Source organism: Aotus nancymaae, unplaced genomic scaffold, assembly GCF_030222135.1.
Source record: "Aotus nancymaae isolate 86718 unplaced genomic scaffold, 86718_ANA_hifiasm-v0.15.2.pri h1tg000011l, whole genome shotgun sequence".
In the NCBI taxonomy this organism is placed as follows: domain Eukaryota; kingdom Metazoa; phylum Chordata; class Mammalia; order Primates; family Aotidae; genus Aotus; species Aotus nancymaae.
Window position 1 is genome coordinate 32,496,425 of NW_026988422.1, and position 23,768 is coordinate 32,520,192.

At 42.4% G+C, this 23,768-nt stretch overlaps 1 protein-coding gene across 4 annotated transcripts in view; it reads left to right on the top strand.

The window, feature by feature from the left end:
* RNASE1 (ribonuclease A family member 1, pancreatic) overlaps window positions 1–23,768 on the top strand; it is a 58,050-nt gene that overhangs the window by 30,734 nt on the left and 3,548 nt on the right. The window contains exon 1 of one of the 4 annotated variants that reach the window (XM_012465898.3): window positions 8,943–9,547. The exons of the other annotated variants lie outside the window; for them this stretch is intronic. The gene's annotated coding sequence lies outside the window, so the exon portion shown is untranslated. Of the gene's footprint in view, window positions 1–8,942; window positions 9,548–23,768 lie in introns of those variants that run through there. 4 annotated transcript variants of the gene reach the window in all.

Here is a 23,768-nt window from a genome sequence, read left to right on the forward strand (position 1 = left end):
CTAAGTGCTATTGATTGAACAATTAATTATTTTCTCTCCAGTTAGAAATGCCACCATTATGAGATTTATTAAATCACCATTGTTCATAGTTTACTTCTGAAGACTCTCTATTTCAATGATATTTTGTCTTCTGTGCTAGTAATACACGGTAATAATGGTAAGGACAAGCTAGTTATCAAAATGCTGTATAAAAATTATTTAATCAAAGTAAAGAGAAGCATGTGGCCTTGAGGGATGTTTCATCAAGGCCCTGGAAAAGCTTTATGAACTAGCCCATGCCACAGTAACCAGAAAGCTGAAGGCTGTCAGATACAAGGTCTCTCTCTTTCAGATAGTTTGGACAAATACTGTGAAACTGTTCTATAGAGTCTTATTCCTGCTTTCATGAAAAGTCTCTCTTGAATGGATTGGGAATTTCATTGAATGATGGGATTATATGATATTTTTCTTTAATCAGTTAATGGGGTGAATTAGATTAGTTGATTTTAGAATACTAAGCCAACCTTGTATTCCTGGAATGAACCCATTTTGGTTATATGGTATAATCTTTTTTATATACGACTAAATTTAATTTGCTAATATTTTGTTAAGTTTTTTTTTTGCATTTATGTTCATGAATGACATTGGTGTGTAATTTTTTTGTACTGCCTTGTTGAATTTTTTTATCTAGGTTATATGTTAGCCTCCAGAAAGGAATTGGGGAGTATTCCTTCTTTATTTTGTAACTGGAATAGAACTCACATGTGAAGTCCTGATATTTTCTTCTTCTTTGAGATTGCTTTTTTTTTTTTTTTTTTTTTTTGGAGATGGGTCTTTTTACATTGCCCAGGCTGGGGCGCAGTGGCTATTCACAGGTATGATCACAGAGCATAGCTCGAACTACTGGTCTAAGTGATCCTTGAATATTTAGTCTCAAGTGCCTCAAACTCCTGGTCTCAAACTTCTGATCTCAAATAATCCTCCTGCCTCAGCTTCCAGTGTAGCTGGGTCTACAGGTGTACACCACCAGGCTCAACTTCAAACTATTTTAAACTTCTGTTTCAATTTCCTTAATGGTTACAGAGATGCTAACTTTTCAATTTCTTCTTAAGAAAGCTTTGGCAGATTGTTTTTTCCCACCTAGGAATTTATCCATTTCATCTAAAGTTTCAAAATATATAGGCCGGGCGCAGTGGCTCACGTCTGTAATCCCAGAACTTTGGGAGGCCAAGGCGGGTGGATCACGAGGTCAAGAGATCGAGACCATCCTGGTTAACATGGTGAAACCCCGTCTTTATTAAAAATACAAAAAATTAGCTGGGCATGGTGGCGCATGCCTGTAATCCCAGCTACTCAGGAGGCTGAGGCAGGAGAATTGCCTGAACCCAGGAGGCAGAGGTTGCGGTGAGCTGAGATCGCGCCATTGCACTCCAGCCTGGGTAACGAGCGAAACTCCGTCTCAAAAAAAAAAAAAAAAAAAAAAATATATATATATATATATAAGCACAAAGTTATTCATAATCTGTTTAATATTTATAGCATTAATTTAATGTCCTATTTTTATTCTGAATTTTTTTGTAACTTTTTTATGGATAAAACTTTTGAGGTAGGTCTCTCTTATTAGACAAATTTTTTCAGACATGTAGAAGCAACTACTTACTCGTTCATGTAGAAACTGTTTTAGAATGGGTCCACCTCTTTTATGTTTTTCTTTCTTCTCTCTCTCTTTTTTTTTGCAGATAAAGGCTTGTTTTATTTAAATGGCTGATCTATGTAATCACAGAGGCCAGTATGTACAGACAAAGGGGGAGCTTTTATTTCTTGGTTTCTTCCTCCTTGGACAAAGTCTTGATGATCTCCTCCTACTTGGCCTGGAGGTGCTCTTCACAGCGCTTGAGTGCTTCCTTGGTCTTAGACCTTCGGGCCTCAGCCTGGTCAACCAGGAGCTTCTTGCAGGCCTTGTCTGCCTTCAGCTTGTGGATGTGTTCTGTGAGCATCCGCTTGTTTTTGAACGCATTCCCCTTCACCTTCAGGTACAAGCTGTGATACATGTGGCGATCAATCTTCTTAGATTTAGTTTTTAATATAATCAGCAAAAAACCTGGCTGGAAACCTGTAGATATGAAAGAGTGTTTATCTTTGGTTGGTGAGATATTATGGCTGACTAGTTTTTTTAAATTTTGTTTTTAGATTTGTGATTTTTCCAAATTTCCTGACATTTCTGCATTTTAAATGTGTTACTTCTCTAATCAGAAAAAAAAGTTTAAAGTGTTATTTAAAACACTGACTTCTTAGATCAGACATTCTGAGGTCCTCTCCAGCCCTGCAAATACCCTCTTCTTTCTACAGCGGAGGTGGCACATTCACCTAGAATTTTGGGCCCTTCTTCTGAGTAGGTGATACTGATAGAGGAACATTTGGAATTCCCAGATTTGCTCAGAGAACTCTTGGCTAATTTTTATGAAGTGAATCTACTTCTTTCTCCCAGAGCACCCTTCTAAAGAAAAAATGCTTCACCCACTGGATAAATAGAATTTCCTCTTTGTTGTCTTTCAAAAGGCTGCTTGGTAACACACACTAGCCAGGAAACCACTGCTTTTGAAACAATATTTTTCTCCAAGAATTACTATCATTGACTCTTCCCTTTGCCCTCTGCCATTCTTTCTTAAGAAGGCAAAGCCAGGTTTTAGGAGGAAAGCTTGAGTGTTGTCTGAAAACAGATACAGATACCATTAAATGTTCTGTGGGACCTAAATAAGGTGCTTGTCCCATCTGAGCCACTAGGGAGCAATACAAGGCTAAGCTTATTGCCAGACCTGATGCGTTTTCAACCTTTGATACATAGAAAAAATATAAACTTTCTTTTCTACAGGATTAGGAGATAGCGGGAGGTAGCTACAGAGTATGCCCATTATTCTATGGAGCATATTTCCTCTTTAGGTCTGCTCTGTCCAGAGTCTTAGCTTTAATTTAATTAAGAGATCAACAGGAGAAAGATCCACACGTATTCATCCATGTCTCCCTAGCACCTGGATCTGTATTTGACATGAGGTGGGCTTCTGTGCTTATTATTCCCCATCTTTCTATCCAGCTAGAAAAAGATCTATCACACCACAAACCACATGTACCCACACACACACACTCTGAACTGAGCGCCCACAGGAAAGATGCTTATTGGCCAGTCATCCTTACTCAGGAGACTGGACACCTGGATTTAAGTAAGTTCATGATGATGGAGAAAATGGAGAAAGTGAATTGAATTTTTTATAAGTCCATGCTTATGGAAAAATGAAGAAAGAAATTGAATTATTAGGTCTGAAGCTCAGAAAATAAGTGGAGACTTTAAATCATACTTACCATGCTTACAATTGTGATTGTAGGATTTAATATAATGAACAAGAATGAATCTTTGAGACAGGGACAGATAGTGTCTGAACATGTTATTTACGTGAAGAGATCTCCATCTTCATTACAGACAAAAGGAGAAGAGATGACTTCAAACTAGGGAGGCTTAGACAAGCTTAGGAAGTTTCCAGGGAATCTGCTCTCTCCAGACAATTGACAAAGGGGCAAAAAACACCTCTCTCTTTACTCTTCTGATTCTTTGTATCCCTTGGCGGTGGAAGGTGGACCGTGCAACTGACGACCTTTCATCTCTGAGTCACAGTAAACATCCCAATAAAGCAGTCCAAAATGATATCCAGAGAAGTCTACTTGATGTCAAGTAAAATAATAATTAATGTATACAACTATATCCTAGGCTTAATCTCAAACATTTGTAGCAAAATGGGAGAGTTAAGAGAAGGGAAAAAAGGTGAAAATCTTACTGTGTTAGCATCTGGCCTCCAAATAGAGGCAAATAAAGGAGGTATGACTCACTGCAATCACTACCTCCTGGGCCCAAGGGATCCTCCCACTTCAGCATCTCAAGTAGCTGAGACTACAGGTGTGTGCCACCATACCTGCTAATTTTTGTATTTTTAGTGGCGATGGTTTTGCTATGTTGCCCAGGCTGATCTGGAACTCCTGGACTCAAGTGATCCTCCTGCCTCAGCCTCCCTAAGTGCTGAGATTATAAGCGTGAGCCACTGCACCCATGAAAAATTCTTCTAGTTCTCTTTCCCTCAGATAAGCGTGAAAGCTGATTACCTCTCTTCTCCTAATAAAGGCCTCTATGCTTCCTCTGAGATGGAGGTTGTCGGAACAATGGGAAGAGTTTGAATTGAGTCTTTCTGTCATTGATCATGACCTGCGCAGTCTGTTTACACTGGGATCACACAGTCTGTCCTCTTGGGGTGTGTGGGCACCACATGATAGCTTGTTCTCAGGATGGGTTAACTGAACCTTCTCAATTTCACAGACTGTGCACATGTTCCTAATTAGTAGTAAGGCTTTCTTCTCAGTTCTCCACCTTTGGCAAAACCTGGAACTGCCCCCACTCATCTTGTCTACAGCAATGGCTTTAATCTCCTGAGGTCATCCATCACTACCTCCCTTTAATTACATTCCAGCCACAAATATGGGATAGGATGAGGCATGTGGCTCTCATGCAAAAAGCCCACAAGTACAGACAAGGACAGACCTGCAGAAGTCTTTCTTGTGACACCTGCATTCTCTCAGTCATGTACCATATTAGGATCTTGCCAACAGTTCCCTGTCACCTGGTGAATGCCTACTCATATGTCAAGCCTGAATTTAAGTATGAAGTACTCCATGGAGCCTACCTTGGAATAATCCCTGTTATTTCTTTTATATTCCTTGCACATTTAAAACTTGTTATTTATAGTTTGGCTCCCCACATAGAACTGTAAGTTCCTTGAGGACAGGGACAACGTCTTATTTATCTTTGTATACTGACAGTGCATTGTAGGTGCTTAATAAATAATTGTCAAATAAATGAAATATAGTGGACATCTATCATAGCAAGGTCTATGAGGTAAAAGGAAGCATAAAGCAACATTCCCTTTATCAGTTTGATATGTTTATAGAGAGAGACAATTGAGGGTACAAGGCTGTAAAAGCACAAAGTCAACCATGTAGAAACAGGTTCTGTGAGTTCAGAGAAGGACTAGATTACTCAGGGCTGAAATGTTTGGGGAAGTCTTTTGGGTGGTCATGAGTGGTTAGGTGAAATTTGGAGGTAGATAGGACTTGCATAGGTGGGAAAAGACTCCACGCAGTGGAAATGGCAAATGTGATTCAAAAGGAAAATTCAGACAATGGTAAATAGACAAATTTGGCTAGAGCATTACATTTAACACTGATGCCATAATTGTATAAAATGTACTGTTTGTGTTCAAATTTGTCAGTTGATGCACTAATCTTTTTATGGAGTATACCTTCTCCCTCTAGTGCAGGCTCCAGGTGAGTGTCAGGATGCAGTTTGCTGCCACGTCTCTTTAGCCACCTTTAACCTGAATCATTTCCACAGCCTTTCTGTGTCTTTTTGGTCTTTGACATTTTTGAAGAAATCACAAAAGAGAAGACCTTTCCCTCTCCCGACCTTTTTGATAGATTTTATCTTTTAGAGTAGTTTTAGGTTCACAGCACCTGCACAAGCACAGCCTCCCTCGTTACCAACATCCCCCCAACCAGAGTGATACAGTTGTTACAACTGAGAAGCCTACATTGATACAGTATTATCACCCAAAGTCTGTAGTGTACATTAGGGTTCACTCTTGGTGATGCACATTCTGTGGCAAATGTATAATGACATGCATTTACCATTATAATATAATGCAGAACTGTTTCACTGCTCAAAAATTTTCTGTGCTTTGCCTGTTTGTCCCTCCCTTCCCCCCAACCCCTGGCAACCACTGATCTATTTACTGTTTCCATAGTTTTGCCTTTTCTAGAATGTTGTATAGTTGGAATCATACAGTACATACAGTGTGTAGTAGTAGCTACATACAGTGTGTAGTATTAGCTACTTACAGTAGTAGCCTTTTCAGAATGGCTTCTTTTACTTAGTAATATTTGGTTAAGTTTCCTCTATGTCTTGTCATGACTTGATAGCTCATTTCATTTGAATGCTGAATAATATTCCATTATTTGGATGTACCACAGTTGATTTATCTATTCAGCCACTGAGGGACATCTTGATTGTTTCCAAACTTTGACAATTATGCATAAAGCTGTTATGAACATTCATGTGCAGGTTTTAGTGTGGACATAAGTTTTCAACTCATTTGTGTAAACACCAAGGAGAGTGACAGCTGGATTATGTCTTAAGAGTATGTTTAGTTATTTTTAAAATTTTTTTGAGATCGAGTTTTGCTCTTGTTGCCCAGACTGGAGTACAGTGGCACAATCGTGGCTCACTGCAACCTCTGCCTCCTGGGTTCAAGTGATTCTCCTGCCTCAGCCTCCCAAGTAGCTGGAATTACAGGCATGTGCCACCATGCCGGACTAATTTTTTTTTTGTATTTAGTAGCAGGGTTTCACCATGTTGGTTGGGCTGCTCTTGAACGTCTGACCTCAGGTGATCCACCCACCCTGGCCTCCCAAAGTACTGGGATTACAGGTGTAAGCCACCTCACCTGGCCTCCCTGGCCTGAGTTTGTTTAGTTTTATAAGACACCTCCCTTTTTAATATTCTTCATTTTGGGTTTGTCCGATGTTTCCTTATAATTAAATTCAGGTTATGCATTCTATTTCAGAATACTGCATAGATGATGTTGTGTCATCAGGGCAGCAAGTCTTCTGGTGGCATGAAACATCCATCTGTCCTACAATGGTCATGTCAATTGTGCTCACCCACGGAAGATGCTGTCAGTTATCTTCATGATATACTTGCTATTTTTTTCCTACATTTCTACTAATAAACAGTTTGTGGAAGGGGATACATTCAGGTTTTGCAAACATCCTGTTTCTTTTCAAAATTTTCCCTAGATTGGCTGGGCTCAGTGAATCATGCCTGTAATCCCAGCATTTTGGGAGGCAGATCCCTTCAGGTCAGGAGTTTGAGACCAGCCTGGCTAACATAGTGAAACCCCATCTCTACTAAAACATGCAAAAATTACCTGGATTTGGTGGCGCATGTCTGAAGTCCCAGCTACTCGGGAGGCTTGAGGAAGGGGAATTGCTTGAACCCAGGAGGTAGAGGTTGCAATGAGCTGCGATTGTGCCACTGCACTCCAGCCTGGGTGACAGAGCAAGACTCCATCTCAAAAAAAAAAAAAAAAAAAAAAAAATTCCCCTAGATTTAGCATCCATTGATAATTCTTGCTTAATCCACTCTTTGTTATGGTAGTGACAAAATGATAATTTTAAAGTTTCTGCATGCCACATCTAACAGTTGGCTTTCAGCATTCTACTGTAAGCAAAACCCTCCCTTCTTCACATTGGTTTATTTGTGTTTATATTTATTATCAATATGGACTCATAAATTTCGATTTTTTTCAATGGCTTAGAATTCATTATTGTAGTTAATATTTTGGTGCCCAAATAGTCCCAGCATTGGCCCCTGAAATCCCTTTCAAGCTACTTTCTGTATCTCTGTGATATGCTATCTTTTCTGCTTTCTCAGCACTTCATTATTTTTTGGCATAACAATATGTTCCAGCCTCATTTTGCACCTGCTCCACCTCAGTCATTTTCCTAAGGTACCCTGACTTTTAAGTGAAGGATGGTGTTAGAGACCAAGATCTGGGCAGCTGTGCTCTTTGCTGCAAAGTGTCTTTGTTTCTAGGCTTTTTTAGTGAAAACAGTTAATAAATATATGCCTCCATATATGCATATATACCCAAATGAATGTAACATACATAAATACATATGCATATGTAAATATACACATTTAAAAAATTATTAGTTTACAGAGATACCTTTAATTCAGTCCATCCCTACAGGGTTCTTCTTTGCCTTCCTCCTTTCCATAATTGTATGTCCTTTCTTCCACAGCGTGATTAACAACATTAACCCTTGTACTTATTTGCTCACTCTTATAATAAATCAATCGTAGTTTGAGAATTGCTTTGCTCACACCACTATAATAAACAAGATTGCTAAAAAAAGGTTCAGCATATGAACTTTTTCCCCACCCCCACTCACCCTGGTTAAGACTGAAGGTTTATACTTAAATAATAAAACCAGGAGAACTAATAAAAGTATTGTTTAGTAAGGCCAGACAAGGTGGCTCTCGCCTGAAATCCCAGCACTTTGGGAGGCCGAGGTGATTGGATCACTTGAGGTCAGGAGTTCGAGACCAGCCTGGCCAACATAGCAAAATGCCATCTCTACTAAAAATACAACAATTAACTGGGCATAATGGTGTGTGCCTGTAGTCCCAGCTACTCGGGAGACTGAGGCAGGAGAATAGCTTGAACCCAGGAGGCAGAGGTTGCAGTGAGCCAAGATCATGCCACTGTACTCTAGCCTGGGCAACAGAGGGTGACTCCATCTAAAAAACAAAACGAACAAACAAAAAAAGTATTGTTTAGTAAGTGTGTTATGCAATAACAGATAACCAAAATGATGTTATTAGCTTTAGGTTATGCAGTGGCATTGGGGCTCAAATTCATGCCTAAATTGGGGCCAATTTTCCTAAAGCCCATGCCTTTTTTCGTTACATTATGTTCCACAAAGTCACAGTTGACAAGTTAAGTGGGCAGAGAATCAGGAGCGAGGAAGTGGTTTAGAGACTGAGATGATAGGCTGGGCGCAGTAGCTCATGCCTGTAATCCTAGCACTTTGGGAGGCTGAGGAGGGTGAATCACCTGGGGTCGGGAGTTCAAGACCAGCCTGACCAACAGGGCGAAATCCCATCTCTACTAAAAATACAAAATTAGCCGGGTGTGGTGGTGCATACCTATAATCCCAGCTACTTGGGAGGCTGAGGCAGGAGAATTACTTGAACCCAGGAGGTGGAGGTTGCAGTGAGCTGAGATTGTGCCATTGCACTCCAGCCTGGACAACAAGAACAAAACTCCGTCTCAAAAAAAAAAAAAAAAAAGAGAGAGAGACTGAGATAATAACGGACGGACAGACAGACAGGCAGGTAGTTTTGGCCAACATGAAGAGAGCGCTCCCTTTTCTCCCTTGAGCCTGGCCATTGGGCATGATGGACAGATGACAGGGAGCATGCCCTAAGGAGCTGGAAGTTCAGTGAAAGTTCACTGCAAACCCAGAACTTCCCCCCCAATAGCATTATTTCACCTACTCCTTACTTCCAATCCAATTTTAAATACTTTTCTTTGGAAGGGGACATTTTTTGGAACTTGAGCAGCAGCTCAGAAATGTTAAACAAATACCCCACTGTTTGCTGAGAACTTAAGTCAATAATGATTTTATTATTCAGGCAAATAAGAGCTGCAACTCCGGTCATCTGAGCTGGCTGATCAGCTTCCAGCTCTGAAATAGCAATTTCAATGGTCTGTTTTTCTGGGGACAGGGCAAACTGGGGAGATTTGAAGCTGCCCAGTGAAGCTCCTCCAGGAGCCTGACAGGGATTAAGGGTTCGAGAAAGAGCTCAAAAGAAAGAGCACCACAGGGGACTACAGGCAAGACCGCTACTGCCTCTCTCGGTGGTTTCCTTCCTCTTCCTGGCCACCCTCTGTCTACCACACAGAAGGTTAGTACCCAAAGACAACCTTCCAGTGCAAGAAAACCTCCATTGTTTAAACACTTGTTCCTCCAGCTTTCATCCACCTCCTTTGTTTCCTTTCCACACATTTCCGTGTTCAGTGTTTCCCCTGGAAGTTTCAGGCGCTGCTGTGGCTCCCACAGTCACCCCTGGGGAGAGATGATTAATTGTACACAGTGTCCCAAGTCTCTCTCAGAAGCACCACTTTGAGCTTCTCCCTTGTCTGCTGCACCTTCCCCCAGTGTGACCCTCAGTGTGTCTGCAGTGACTCATAACCTTTGGCAGATGCCTCAAAGCAGCCTCTGCCAACCTGGTATTCCTTGACACATCCCCCTCCTTTTGTGTTGCTTTCCAGTTCTATATAAAGACGGAATGAGGGTATCCTTCCTGCCCAAACAAAAATGTCAGTCATTTTCACTCCTACTAATTCAGAATGTAAACTTAACTGTTCATTGTGACCTTTTCAGAAGCCATATTAAACTGGTAATAATAACAATATAATGATATCTATGGAGAGCTTACTTTGTGCTTTGAATAGAGTGCTCATCTAATTTGCTGTCTGAATTGTGATATGTTTGAGAGCAAAAAGGAATATTATTAGTAATTAAGCCAGGACAGCAGCATACATAGGGATGGTCATGGGTAACTCTGACATACGGTTTCATAACTGAGAACTGAAATCAATAATGATTTCATTATTCAGGCAAATAAGGCTGCAACTCTGGTCATATGAGCTGGCTGAACGCTTCTAGATGCTTTACCTGGATCATTTTATTTAGTTCCCACAAATTGATAAATACTTCAAAGATAGAACTATTTTCAAAAAGACAATCATATATGTACCTTTATATCTGGTCATTTCTATACTCTTGCTATAATTCTAGAAGTTTAAAAGTGATCTATTTTTTTTCTTCTACTTAATTACTTACAGAAAATGCTACAGTAGTTTCTTTTGTTTCAAATTCCCTAACCACCATTTTCTCTCACATCTTATTGATTTGACCAAGATTTCCAAAACAATATCAAATAATAATAAATATTACTGTTACCATTTTCTGATTCTAATTTTATGAGGATATGTCTAGGTAGATAAATGATGGTAAGTCCTAGATACTCTTTCTGACTTTTTCATGATCAGCGTGTCTAATTGATTGCAGGACCCTATGGGTAACTGCCTGACTGAGTAGATTTGGCTCATAAAATGAAACCCACTAGTTGCGTAGATCTAAGTATCCTTATTATAGTAAGTGTAAGGTCTGTTCTCGCCGAGTTTAAAGTTAAGAAACTGAGGCCAGCACAAGAAGATCTGATGCTAAGGAATTTATTCAGGCTCCCGGATGAGGTTCTGCGGTCCGACAGGAGGGGCCGGAGAAGTCGCATAGACTCCTCTCAGACAGGGGGTTTTATAGGGAGTGAAACAGTTCGATTGGTTGTGGGAGAGCAGGACTGCTATTGGGTAAGTTACAAGCCTTTACCTAGGACTTGGCTTGTTGTTGGTTGGAATTACTCAGCTGCTATTGGTCATTAACACTCGGCTGTTATTGGTTGTTAAGACTCGGCTGCTATTGGTTATTAAGACTTGGCTGCTATTGGTTGTTAAGACGCTAGGGTTACCACACCTTGTTTGCATACTGGGCTCTTTTAAGAGAAGGTCAGGCTGTGTGAACATGGGAGAAGGGAAAAAGCCTGAGCATATCTGAGCTTGCCTGAGCTCATCCGGGCTTGTCTGAGCTTTTGAAAAGAAGGTCGGGGCGGGGGGGATCTGTGTCCGTGCTCCCAGCGAGGCAACTGGCCTTACAGTAAGAAAACATTTTTTTTTTCTATTCCTTTAAAAGATCAACAACCCAAAGCCCCTGGAGCCCTTGGTGTTTGGATCTCTCATTACCACACAGTCTGTGAGCGTTCTCCATTGCTCAAAATGGCTCCTCAGGCTCTCATTGCTTGTTTCAAAGCTCAACTCTCCAACGAAGAGCTTCCTCAGCTGTTCCAGCTCTTTAGGAGACTAGAGTGGGGGAAGGGGGAAGTGTTCAATGGGCTACAACATGAAACAATTTCCATCGAGGAAAAGAAAAACTAGACAACTGTGTATGTAGCACTCATTGTTCGTTCAGATTGCAACAAGCCACATGCTTCTCCCTCAAGACGGGGTTTTACCATGTTGGCCAGGCTGGTCTTGAACTCCTGACCTCAGGTGATCCACTTGCCTTCCTCCCAAAGTGCTGGGATTACAGGCATAAGCCACCATGCTCAGCCTGTGAAAGTAAATTTCAACCCTGGCTGAACATCTAAACTACTAGGAGAGGTCTAAACATAATGATTAGCAGGTCCACCCCACACTGACTATCTCAGGAATCTCTGGCTAGGTAGTTTGTTTGGTTGGTTTTTTTTTTTTTTATTGAGACAGAGTCTTGTGCTTGTTGCTCAGGCTGGAGTACAATGCCATACTCTTAGCTGCCTCAGCCTCCCGAGTAGCTGGTATTACAGGCGCCTGCCACTGTGCCCAGCTAATTTTTTGTATTTTAGTAGAGAGAGGTTTACCATGTGGACCATGCTAGTCTCAGGCTCCTGACCACAGGTGATCTGCCCACCCCTGCCTCCCAAAGTGCTGAGATTACAGGTGTGAGCCACTGTGCCAGACCGACATTGGTAGTTTTTAACAGCTTACAAAGGAATTTATCAAAAAAAATCTCATCAAGTTATAAATGGCAGAGCTGGAGAAAAACACACTTTTTTCCCTGAACTTTTATATTACCTGAGCTATATTCACTACACCACTTCTCAGTTATTGATAATTTACCCCTTCTACAGTAGCAGTCATTAATTGTTACCTCTTTATTGGAGAGCTAGGCTTCTTACTTATTCATTTTTTCAGATGATATTGTACACATCATGACACCTTCCTGAAACCACCTTTGCAAAATTATGACTGAGATGGTGAAAGAGATCTAACCTAACTGACTCTATCTTGTTTTTAAGCTTTAAGCTGTCCTTGTTCATTCCTGGGCTAGGCTGAAATAACTTTGGGAGAAACCTAGTTTATAGTTTAAACAAAGACAATAATAGCCTTTTCCCAAAGCAGACCTCCTCCTTGCCTGGGGACTAGATTGCCGTTGTAGGACTAATTTAGCCACAAGATTAGAAATTATGCTTTAGGAGTCATGCAGCTGGAGGCTACAAGATTCTGAGCCTCCCTAAACTCCTTCTAAGATCAGTGCTTGAGATATTTTGCAGACCCTGCACTGGTCTCAAACTCCTGACCTCAGGCTGGTTTTTTTTTTGTTTTTGTTTTTGTTTTTGAGACAAGTCTTGTTCTTGTTGCCCAGGCTGGAGTGCAGTGCCACAATCTCAGCTCACTGCAACCTCTGCCTCTGGGTTCAAGTGATTCTCCTGCCTCAGCCTCCAGGAATAAATGAGAAGCTTAGCTCTCCAATAAAGAGGCAACAATTCAAATAAACCAGCTCATTTGATCTTTTGGCCCCGACCCAGGAGCTGACTCTGAGCAAGAGGACAGCTTCAGTTCCCTATGATTTTCATCTCCTAACTGACCAATCAGCACTCTGGCTCACTGGCTTCCTCCAACCCACCATGTTGTTGGTAAAAACTCTGCTGCCTGAATGCTTGGGGAGACTGATTTGTGTAATAATAAAACTCCAGTCTCCTGCACAGCCAGCTCTGTGTGATTACTCTTTCTCCATTGCAATTCTCCTGGTGTGATAAATCGGCTCTGTCTAGGCAGTGGGCAAGGCGAACCCATTGGGTGGTTACATTCCTCCTCCACGAAAAACACATTACATTTCTTCCACAATCACCTTTTGATTCTCAACCATGACTAATATTTTCTGTGTGGTATTATCTATGTTTCTAGTCAGTTAATCTTCTCTGACTTCCTAGTTTTCTACAATAAGACATTAATTTACTTAACAGGTATTAATTGGGAACTGTTAAAAACAAAGTTTAAGACAGTTTCTCTTCTAAGAGTTTCACTTTGTTACAAACAAGGTATTCTTCTCCAAGAGGTTTTTACTGCCTTGTTCTATCTTTCCTGAAGTCTTATTTCCCTGTTCTTTGTCTAAATTAATCTTGCCTGCCAATCTATCAGGCCCTCCCACCCTGCTCTGCTCAGGCACGCTCACCAAGAAATCACCCCTTCCCTGCTGTAACAGCTTTTCCCTGCTGAAACTGATCTTCCCAGCTTCCCACTGATGTAATTGCATTCCCGCACTTTTCAAGTTAGCCAACTGGGTTGAGCTTAGATTGTGCAGTCCAACTCCAGCCAAAGGAGGCAGGACACAGTAACAGGGTCAAGCTGCATTAAGAGATAATAAAAGCTCTTGCTCTCCTTTGTTCTATGTGTGCTCGCCATCACTCCATCTGCGAGTAGCATTCTTTCTGCAGAAAGTAAATTTGCCTTGCTGAGAGATCCTTTGTCTCACTCTGATTCTTCTTTGTAGCACCGAGCATTTGTTCCGAACAAATTTGGTGGCCCATATGGGGACTTCATTCTCCCCCTGGGAAAAGGGTCTCTGATCACCTCTCATGAGGAGATACATCCTGTTGCCTCATCGTGGTGGCCTCAGGGGAAAGGAATTGGGACTCACCCTGTGCGATGAATAAACCTGGACTCTCAGCAACAGGGGAGAAAAGGCTTGCAACACCACAGTGACCAGGTAACTCTGTGCACAGACCAAGGTAAGAAGTGTCACAGGAGTGACAAAGTATTTCCTTGGTGGTCGGGAGGTTAAGGGGGAAGGATTCTGGAGGTTGAAAGTGCATGTGGAGTGAGTGAGTCCAATTTGCGGTTCCGTGGTCACCTCGTATGGCTCCTCAAAGCAGTCCGAAGCAGTCCTTCGAGGGAAGTGGCCAGAGCAGAGGAAGTGAAGAGAGAGCTGTGCAAGAAGCCTCCATCAGGTGGGGTTAAACCTCCAGAGAAGGAAAGGCAAGAGACCTAGTAGCAGAGGTTGAGCTTTAACAAAACCCCCAGGGAAAGGGAAGGCAAGAAACTTCTGATAGGAGAGGCTGAGCCTAGGCAAGCCTCCAAGGGAAGGCAGGGCAAGACACTTCTAATAGGAGAAGTTGAGCTCCCTCCCCAACCCTGCAACCAGGAGTGTTAGAAACCTCCAGTAAGAGGGGTTGAAAACTCCACGGAAAAGGCCTATCCTAGTTAGGCACCACCCAAACCTTCAAGATGAGAAATGTTTCAAGTAAGACAGAAGATAAAGAGCCAAACAGATGATGAAATTCCTCCTGTTAATCTTCTGGAACTTATGTTAAAATATTGGAAAGATAATAAATATAAAAGAAATCAGCAAATGATAAAATATTGTTGTTTTATTTGGACTTGAGAGCTTATCCTCAAACCCTCAATTTTCTGGTCAAAATTTGGGTCCAATGAGGAGTGGATTGGTCAGCTTTTAATAGAATGTGTTAATGACAAGAGCCCTGTCTCCCAAGAGGGGATAGACTATGCTCTCTGTTGGAGGCAAGGACCTGTCCTCCTTTACCCTTTAAAAACTGGAGTGAGCAAGTCAGAAACGGACTCCTCTGAAAAAGACAGAGTCTCAATTCCTAAACAACCCACCAATACATAGGATCCGCTAGATCATCCTCCTGCATCCACTAAAACTTGCCCAATTACTTCCTTGGCATACATTCCTAGATGTGTTTAGAGAACATGGACTTTTGATAAGGCTTTAGATATTATCAACTGCCCTCTATAAAAGTGATATTTCACTTCTAATAGGAGAGCAAGAGACTATTTTTTTCTCCTCTGTCAAACAATAGCATGCCCTTGCCTGCTCTTTTATCTGTGATTCCACAGCATTTCACACATTCTCTATTATACCACTTCTCATATTCAGTGGGAATTCTTTCTTCTCAGTCTCCTAAATTACACTGTTTTCAAGAACAGAAAGGGTGTTTTATTCACACTTACATCTCCTGATTTTGTGAAATATATACATTTGGTTTCTGTTGGGAACAAATGCTCAGTGCCACAAAGAAGAATCAGCACTGAGACAAAAGATCTCTCAGCAAGGCAAATTTACTTTCTGCAGAAAGGGTGCTACTCACAGATGGAGTGATGGCAAGCACACATAGAACAAAGGAGAGCAGGGGTTTTTATTATCTCTTAACACAGCTTGTCCTTGTTACTATGTCCTGCCTCCATTGGCTGGAGTTGGACTGCACAATCTAAGCTGAACCCGATTGGCTAACTTGAAAAGCAGGAATGCAGGTTATATCCATGGGAAGCTGGGAAGAACAGTTTTGGCAGGAAAAAGCTGTTACAGCAGGGAAAAGCTGTTACAGCTGAGAGGGGGTGATTTCTTTGTGGGCATGCCTGAGCACAGCCGGGTGGGAGAAGCTGATAGATTGGCAGGCAAGATTAATTTAGACAAAGAACAGGGAAATAAGACTTCAGGACAGATAGAACAAGGCAGTAAAAACCTCTTGGAGAAGAATACCTTGTTTGTAACAAAGTGAAACTCTTTGAAGAGGAACTGTCCAAACTACTTGTTTTAACAATTTTCCCCCTCTTGAATGTATACACTTTCTTCTTCAAATGTATTTAATGTGGCTTGAATTTGTTGTTCTTTTTGATTATCTAGAAGGAAAAGTTTGTCTGAATAGGTTGGGGGAGAATTGGGAAAGGTTTTAATGAGAAAGGTTTTAGTGTTTTTACCTTGGGCAGCAAGAGACTGCTACATTGTGGTGCATTGGTGAGACTAACAGTGGCAGAGAACCATCCTGCTAAAAGTAAAGCCTCTTCCCCAGGGACAGTCCACATCTAATAAATGGTGAGGCGATATAAAGGCTTGGTCCCTTTACCTTAATTCAGGACAACTCTGAAGGTCAATCTAGTTCTAAAGAAAGCTAGCATTCCTATGGGATTGGCCAAGACCTTTGTTGTGACTGCATGAAAATTCTACCTCCCCTGCCCAATTATGCTTCCTTCACTCCCTCTGCAGGTATTGCTCCAAGATTTCTCCCCAGTAAACATCTTAAATGCACATTTTAATCTCAGGGTTTATTTTCGTAGGAAATCTGCCCTATGACACAAGAGTATAAATGCAAACATGTAAGAGTTTTTATTGAAGACAGTGTACATGTAAAAAGTTGTAAATCTTATAAATGTCCCCAAATACAGAATTTATTTAATGAATTATGATATATCCATAACATGAAATACTGTAGAGCCATTCAGAGTAATATAGATACATGTTGACTTGGAATAGGATGGATTTTTGTTTGTTTGTTTTTGTTTTTGAGACAAGGTCTCACTCTGTCACCCAGACAGTGGTTTGATCATGGCTCACTGCAGTTTCACCCTCTTGGGCTCAAGCCATCCTCCCACCTCAGTCTCCTGAGTAGTTGGGACTACAGGCATGTACCATCGTGCCCAGGTAATTTAAATTGTTTTTTGTTTTTTGTTTTGCTTTGTTTTTTGAGAGAGACAAGGTTTCTCCTACACTGCGCAGGCTGGTCCACGTGCAAGCCACCATGCCTGGCTAAGTTTTTAAATTTTTAGTAGGGACAAGGTCACCCTGTGTTGGCCAGGCTGGTCTCGAACTCCTTGGCTCCAGCAATCCACCTGCTTCAGTCTCCCAAAATGTTGGGATTACAGGCATGAGCCACCACACCTAGCCTAGGACACATTTTTAAATAAACTTAAAAAAATTGAAATGTACACACAGAAAAATCATAATTACATAGCTCAGTAAGTTAACTCAAAGCAAACGGATCTGTGTTCACCACTACCCAGGTTAAGAAATTAAATATTACTAGAACCCCAGATGCATTTGAAGAGAAAAAGCAGAATCTGAAGCAATGTTATAGTGCCTCATATTTTATAAAATCATACACGTAGACAAAAGTGTGGAGAATTACACTGTAAAATGTTAATAATGTTATTGTAAGTGATGAAAATACAAACAGTATATTCTAGTAGTTTAGCAAGAATTTAAATATTTTGTATCTTTTTCAATATTCCATATCTAGGTCACTTCATAACTTAGAGAAATATATACTGCAACTTCCTAATGAATATTTACTGACTGACTGTTGACTTGTATCCAAAATTCATTAATGAGCACCTCCTAATTCTGTATTATAAGCTCCATTACTAGATTTATCTGTAATTTTTGGGTATCTGTTAATACTATATTCTTGAAGCTTTCTATTTAACCTAGTGAATTAATGATGAAACCACAGACAGACCAAAATTCTTTTTTCCTACTATAGAAATCAACATATAATAAATGTATACATTAAATTACAGCATTTACTCTTTATGTTGCCTTAGCTTTACAATGAAAGCTTTAAATTCCTATAAGTGTGAATACACTGTGGCATTTAATTTTTTCATAAAAAGATAGGACTTTGTGAATTTTATTTAGTGTGAACATACACAAAATCCACATTGGGGTAAAAATCCCTTTATTTGCTGGTCTTTTACAGGAATTTAGGAGGATGGGGGAAGAAGTATAGGTGAGCACTTCAAAAAACAAACCCTACACCTTAGTGCAGAAACACAGACACCCACAGTTTTCCTCACATGTGTATGTGCTGAGTAGGATACCCTCTTCTGCTCACATAAAACAACTATAGCTCTGCTGAGGTCTGCTTTTTAGCTTCTATATAAGAGATATAAATAGCTAAAAGAAAAAGAAAGAAGAGGAAGTAGAGTTGAGTTTGGGGCAGAACCAGAAAGGCAGAGAGAGGTTAAAGACTGGCTTTTCTGGAGAAGTAAGAACCATGTTCGGGGGCAGGAATTCAGCCAGATCGGATTGGAGTGAGGGAAGCAGGTCAGATAATGGGTCAGAAGACTGAATTTAGTGACAGATAACAGGGTCCATTGAAGAATTTGTTCTCTAAATGAGATAAGACCAGCCTCTCTTCACCTTGATAGGCTTGATAGACTCCCTCATCCATGTGCTTTGTCCCTTGGCAAGATGTCCTCCTACATGAAAAGAAGCACTGCCATGTCATTATGACAATCCTCAAGATTAACAGAAGGAGGAGGCAGAAGATGGAAGATGTGATAAGAAACATTGCCTTTTTTTTTTTTTTTTTTTTAGAGTGAATCTTGCTCTGTCGCCCAGGCTGGAGTGCAGTGATGCAATCTCAGCTCACTGTAACCTCTGCCCCCTGGGTTCAAGCAATTCTCCTGCTTCAGCCTCCCTAGTAGCTGGGATTAAAGGCATGTACTACCACACCTGGGTAATTTTTTTATTTTTAGTAGGGACAGGTTTCACCATGTTGGCCAGGCTGGTCTTGAACTCCTGACCTTAAATGATCCACCCACCTCGGCCTCCCAAAGTACTGGGCTTACAGGCATGCACCACCATGCTCAGGTGGAAACATTTCTAAGCAAATGATTTTCCTCTAGACCTCGTTTCTTTGATGAAACCAGCGTGTGAGGCCTCTTCAAAGAGGGAGGCTACTGCTTGGAGCAGCTGTCCTCCTAGAGGCCTCATCCCCCTAAGAGGGCTTCCCTTCCTCCAGTGTCTCTGTGGAATCAACAAATGCTTCCAGGGACTAAAGAGTGGGGGCCCTGACCTGCTCACCCACACTCCAGCTGCCTCAGTGAAGGGCCCCTAATGAGACCTCAGTAGGAGTCCCCAGTCCCCCAACTCCTCAGAAGGGATCAGCAGCAAAGGCATCTCTGTTTTCTCCCACCACAATTCCCAGCAGGAAGAGCTGTGGGAGGACTCTGGGGGAAATCCAGACCTACAAGAAGAGATCAGTTTCACCATAAGTGTAGCGCTTTGAGTGCACATCCTGGAGGCAGCCTCCCCGCTCAGCACACCCAGCAGCATGATATAGTGAGAACGCTGCCACACAGAGAGTGGGGAAGCCGGGGACGGAGGCGGCTTTCCACCTCTGCTGCCAAGGTGCTGTCTGACCTTGGTCTGCCCTTGGCCCTCAATCTCCTCCTGTGTACAATGGGAGGGAGTTACTTTCCATTACTTGTGTCTTTTTGTTCCTTGAATTCAAAAGTAAATGTTCATATTTTCTTTCACATGGGAGTCCTGGTCAAAAGTTCATACCTTGACGACTTCAGCAATAAGCTCTTAGAAGAGCTGGGGCAAGTGGGCTGTCTCTTAGGAAAGGGCTGCTAGGCACTGGCGCCTGCTCTACATGGGAACAGTGGTGTTGGTGGGTTGAGTCAGGGATAGGAAAAATTCTCAAAAAATTGGTGAAGTCAAGAGACCACTGAACAGCCCAGGCTGAAAGGGAATCAGGTCTTCTGTAATCAGCAACCACAGACAGTGAAGTCTCTATCTTTCTTTAGACACCTGGCAACATCTGATTTCCATTATAAAAGACCCAGGTTGGTCTGTGGAGTGGGAAGGAACATATGGAGAGTGAACCCTGTCCTTGGGGCTGAGGAAAACCGATAGTGTCAGGAGGATGGGATGGTGGTGCCAGGGCAGGTGGAGGCCCCCTGTGTGTTCTGGAGACCAGACTGTTGACTGCACCTGCTGGGCTCACAGGCCCGTCAGGGCCACTGTCTGGGAAGGTAGAACCTGTGCCTGCTGGGCCTCAGCCAAGTGCTCGGCATCAGAACCTCCTCCTCTCCCAGTTCATGCTGTGGGGGTGGGGTGGGGGTGAGAGGCTAATGGACAGAGAGGTGGAGAGTCTTATAAAAGGGGAATAAACAACAGGACTAATAGCCAGCACGGTCATGGATGCGTTTTCCCCTTCAGTAGTTGGTTTGTCACATGAGGCAAAACGTTGCAGTGTGGACAGGAGACAGAAATTGGGAAAAGATTGCGTAATGTTTCACCGGGGAGGAGGTTTCTCAGTTGAGGCCTATTAATGCTTAGTTTTGGATCGGGCTTGAGGGCCTATACTGTCTCCTAAGAGACTCTTTAGCCCATAGATCATAAAGTCTCCCAAGTTCCTGCAATTCAAATTGACCTTTGCTCCAGTCAGGAAAACTGTGTAGACTGGGACGGGGCAGATGTGTTACCTGAGAGAAGAACATGGGAGGAGTGGGCCTTCCCACAGCCTATCTCTAAGGAGGCTCCTTGGGGCCCTGAGTTTTTGGGTGTGGTGTAGTTCTAACCTTCCAAGGCTGCCTCTGGCTTTAGGAGGATTTCAGGGATTAATTCCAGGCACACTGTGAAAAGGACAAAAATGTACTTCCCCTTATGTCCCCACTGAAGCCTGGGAGCAGGCCGGTTATTGCTGTGGTTTCCTGATGTGACTGTCAGTGGTGGCCTTGAACTCTCAAGTTTGTGCTCCTGTCAGAAAGTCAGACTTGGGACCTGGGTAGCCCAGCCATGCTCAGCGACAGAGAAGTTGGCATTTTGGGAAAAGTGTTAAGAAATCTGATGTCTTCACTGCAGAGTCACTTTCTAAGGAGGACAGGCTCAGGCTCCCAAGGACTTGAGGTAGACCAGTTGCACTCATACTTTCTGGAGCCCACCAGACCCCACCTCCTTGTTTTTCACCTTCATGCAATTGGATATTTCCCTGTCACACCAATTCCTTCACACTCAGGTTAGTACATGTTTCTGCAGAGACATTTTGGGGAGCCAGGAGATACTCTCCCCAAGAAAATTATTCAGTTATATCCACTCTCATTGAGTGAAGTCCTTTTAAAAGGAACTAAATTTTTTTTTTTTTTGAGAAGACTGTCACTATGTCACCCAGGCTGCAGTGCAATGACACAATCTTGCCTCACTGCAAGCTCCGCCTCCCAGGTTCAAGGGATTCTCCTACCTCAGCCTTCTGAGTAGCTGGGATTACAGGAGTACGCCATTAAGCCTGGCTAATTTTTGTATTCTTGGTAGAGATGGGGTTTCACCATGTTGGCCAGGCTGGTCTTGAACTCCTGACATTGTGATCCTCCCACCTAGGCCTCTCAAAGTGCAGGGATTACAGGTGTGAGCCACTGCGCCCAGCCTGGAGCTAAAACATTTTATTCTATATTTGGAAATAAGGCTTAAATATGTATATTCAGTCTGACTATGGTCTAAATGATTCTGGATTCTTTTTTTTTTTTTTTTTAATGGAGTCTTGCTCTGTTGCCCAGGCTGGAGTGCAGTGGTGCAATTTCGGCTCACTGCAACCACAGCCTCCTGGGTTCAAGAGATTCTCCTGCCTCAGCCTCAAGAGTAGCTTGGATTACAGGCCCCGCCACCACGCCTGGCTTATTTTTGTATTCTTAGTAGAAATGGGATTTCACCATGTTGGCCAGGCTGGTCTCGAACGCTTGACCTTGTGATCTGCCTGCCTCGGCCTCCCAAAGTACTGGGATTACAGGAGTGAGCCACCACACCTGGCCAATTCTGGATTCTTAAGAAGAAAAGAGAGAGAGACAGACAGAGAGGTGGGTTTGGGGGGGGTGCCAAGGAGTTTCTGTGTAGATATATGGAAGAAGAGAGACAGGAAACAAACTCAGGAAGGAGGCTGAGACCTGAAGACAAAGCACAGCTTTGCCGAAGCTGCATTCCTGCCCCTCACATGCCCTCAAATGCCCTCAGACTCAGACATACTTACTCAGACATGACTGAGAACTCTTAACTGTATCTGTCCCAAATTCTTTAATGTCTGAGGCCACCGAGAGAAAGAAGAGAGGAAGAGTGCCAGCTGGAGGGAACTTAAAACGAAGGTCTCTGACTCTGCCACTGTAGCTTCTTGCTCAGTTCTGCTCCTTGATCTGTCATAGGTCAGCATTAGCCAGTAAGTGGCCTAAGCACCCAAGGGAAGAGGACCCTGCAGGCCAGAACCGAGCTTTCTACAAAAGAGGAAGAGTTGGCTAGGAGCAGTGGCTCACACCTGGAATCTCAGCACTTTGGGAGGCTGAGGCGGGTGGATTGCTTGAGGTCAGGAGTTCAAGACGAGCCTGGCCAACATGGCAAAACCCCGTTTCTACTAAAAATACAAAAAGTAGCCGGGCGTGGTAGCAGGCACCTGTAATCTGTTACTCAAGAGACTGAGGCAGGAGAATCGCTTGAACCCAGGAGGCAGAGGTTGCAGTGAGCTGAGATGGGCAATAACTGTCTTGAAAAAAAAAACAAAAAAAAACAGGAATGAGTTGAGGGATGTCATCTTGGCTGTTATCCTACTTTATCTTCATGGGTATCCAGGTTGTAGGGAATAGGTGGGAGGCATGGGACAGCATGGGCTTTGGATCTCTTTAGGTTAATTCTTCCATCCTTTTCCCTCACTTCCCTCCACTTTCAAACACCACTCCCCTCCCTTTGTCTGCCCCTACTTTTCCATCTCTTCCTGTTCTAATTTTCCTTTGCTTTCTCACTTTCTGGGCTTCAGAAGGAATTCCAGAATACCATTGTGTGTGTGTGCATATTGTACATATGTGCATATAGGGTGTGTGTGTGCTTGTACATGTGTATTTGGGGGGCTGTGCTGAGCTTTTGGAGCCAGCCTAATGAGAGGACATCCTTCAGATTATCTGAGCTTTTCTTGTAAAAATATCCTTACCCTGTACGTACCCAATTCCTTATTATTCTCAAGATCTTGTGGAAATGAACACAGCCACCCAAATGAGAATAAGCAAAGGCTGTTTATTCAGAGTTGGCCAAAGATGGCAGGCAACTACCATCACTTGCATTTGGCAGACACTCACAGCAGGCAGGAGAGTGAGAATCTTTACAATGGAAAACAGGGACGGCTTCAGGGATGCTCTGGTTGCAGGCAGCAGCATGGGGAAGCTGTGGGCGGGCATCCTATGTGATGGGTTAAGGATGTATATTGGCTTTTCTCTGATTGATCCTAATTTGGGGAAGTGGAAATAAATATTAGGGAACTTTTCAGTTATTAACCAACTCCATAAGAGAGACTTTCAAGCAAGGAAAAAATAAAATAAAATAGGAATAATCAAGTCCTAGTTGTCTGGGGGCAATTGCTACAGGAGTTGTCTGGTTTCCTGGATTGTTTGCTTTATATAGTAGGTTGGCTTCTCATACTTATGGCTGGAGACTACAGGTCAGAGTTCCAGCTTTATACGTGGTCTGGCCATTGTTCATTTGTGTGGTCAGTCTTTCAGTCCCCGCTTTTGGTCATTCTCTGACTTCTGAGAAGTTTACCAATTCAGGGAAAGCTAGAATTTCAGATATTCACCACTCCTAAATTGTTCAGTCATCTTCATAGTGAACTGTATTGCAAGATCTTCTTGATCTTCTATTGTATCATTATGGCAATCATCTGATAAGAGACTGGCTGCATAGAAACATTTAAA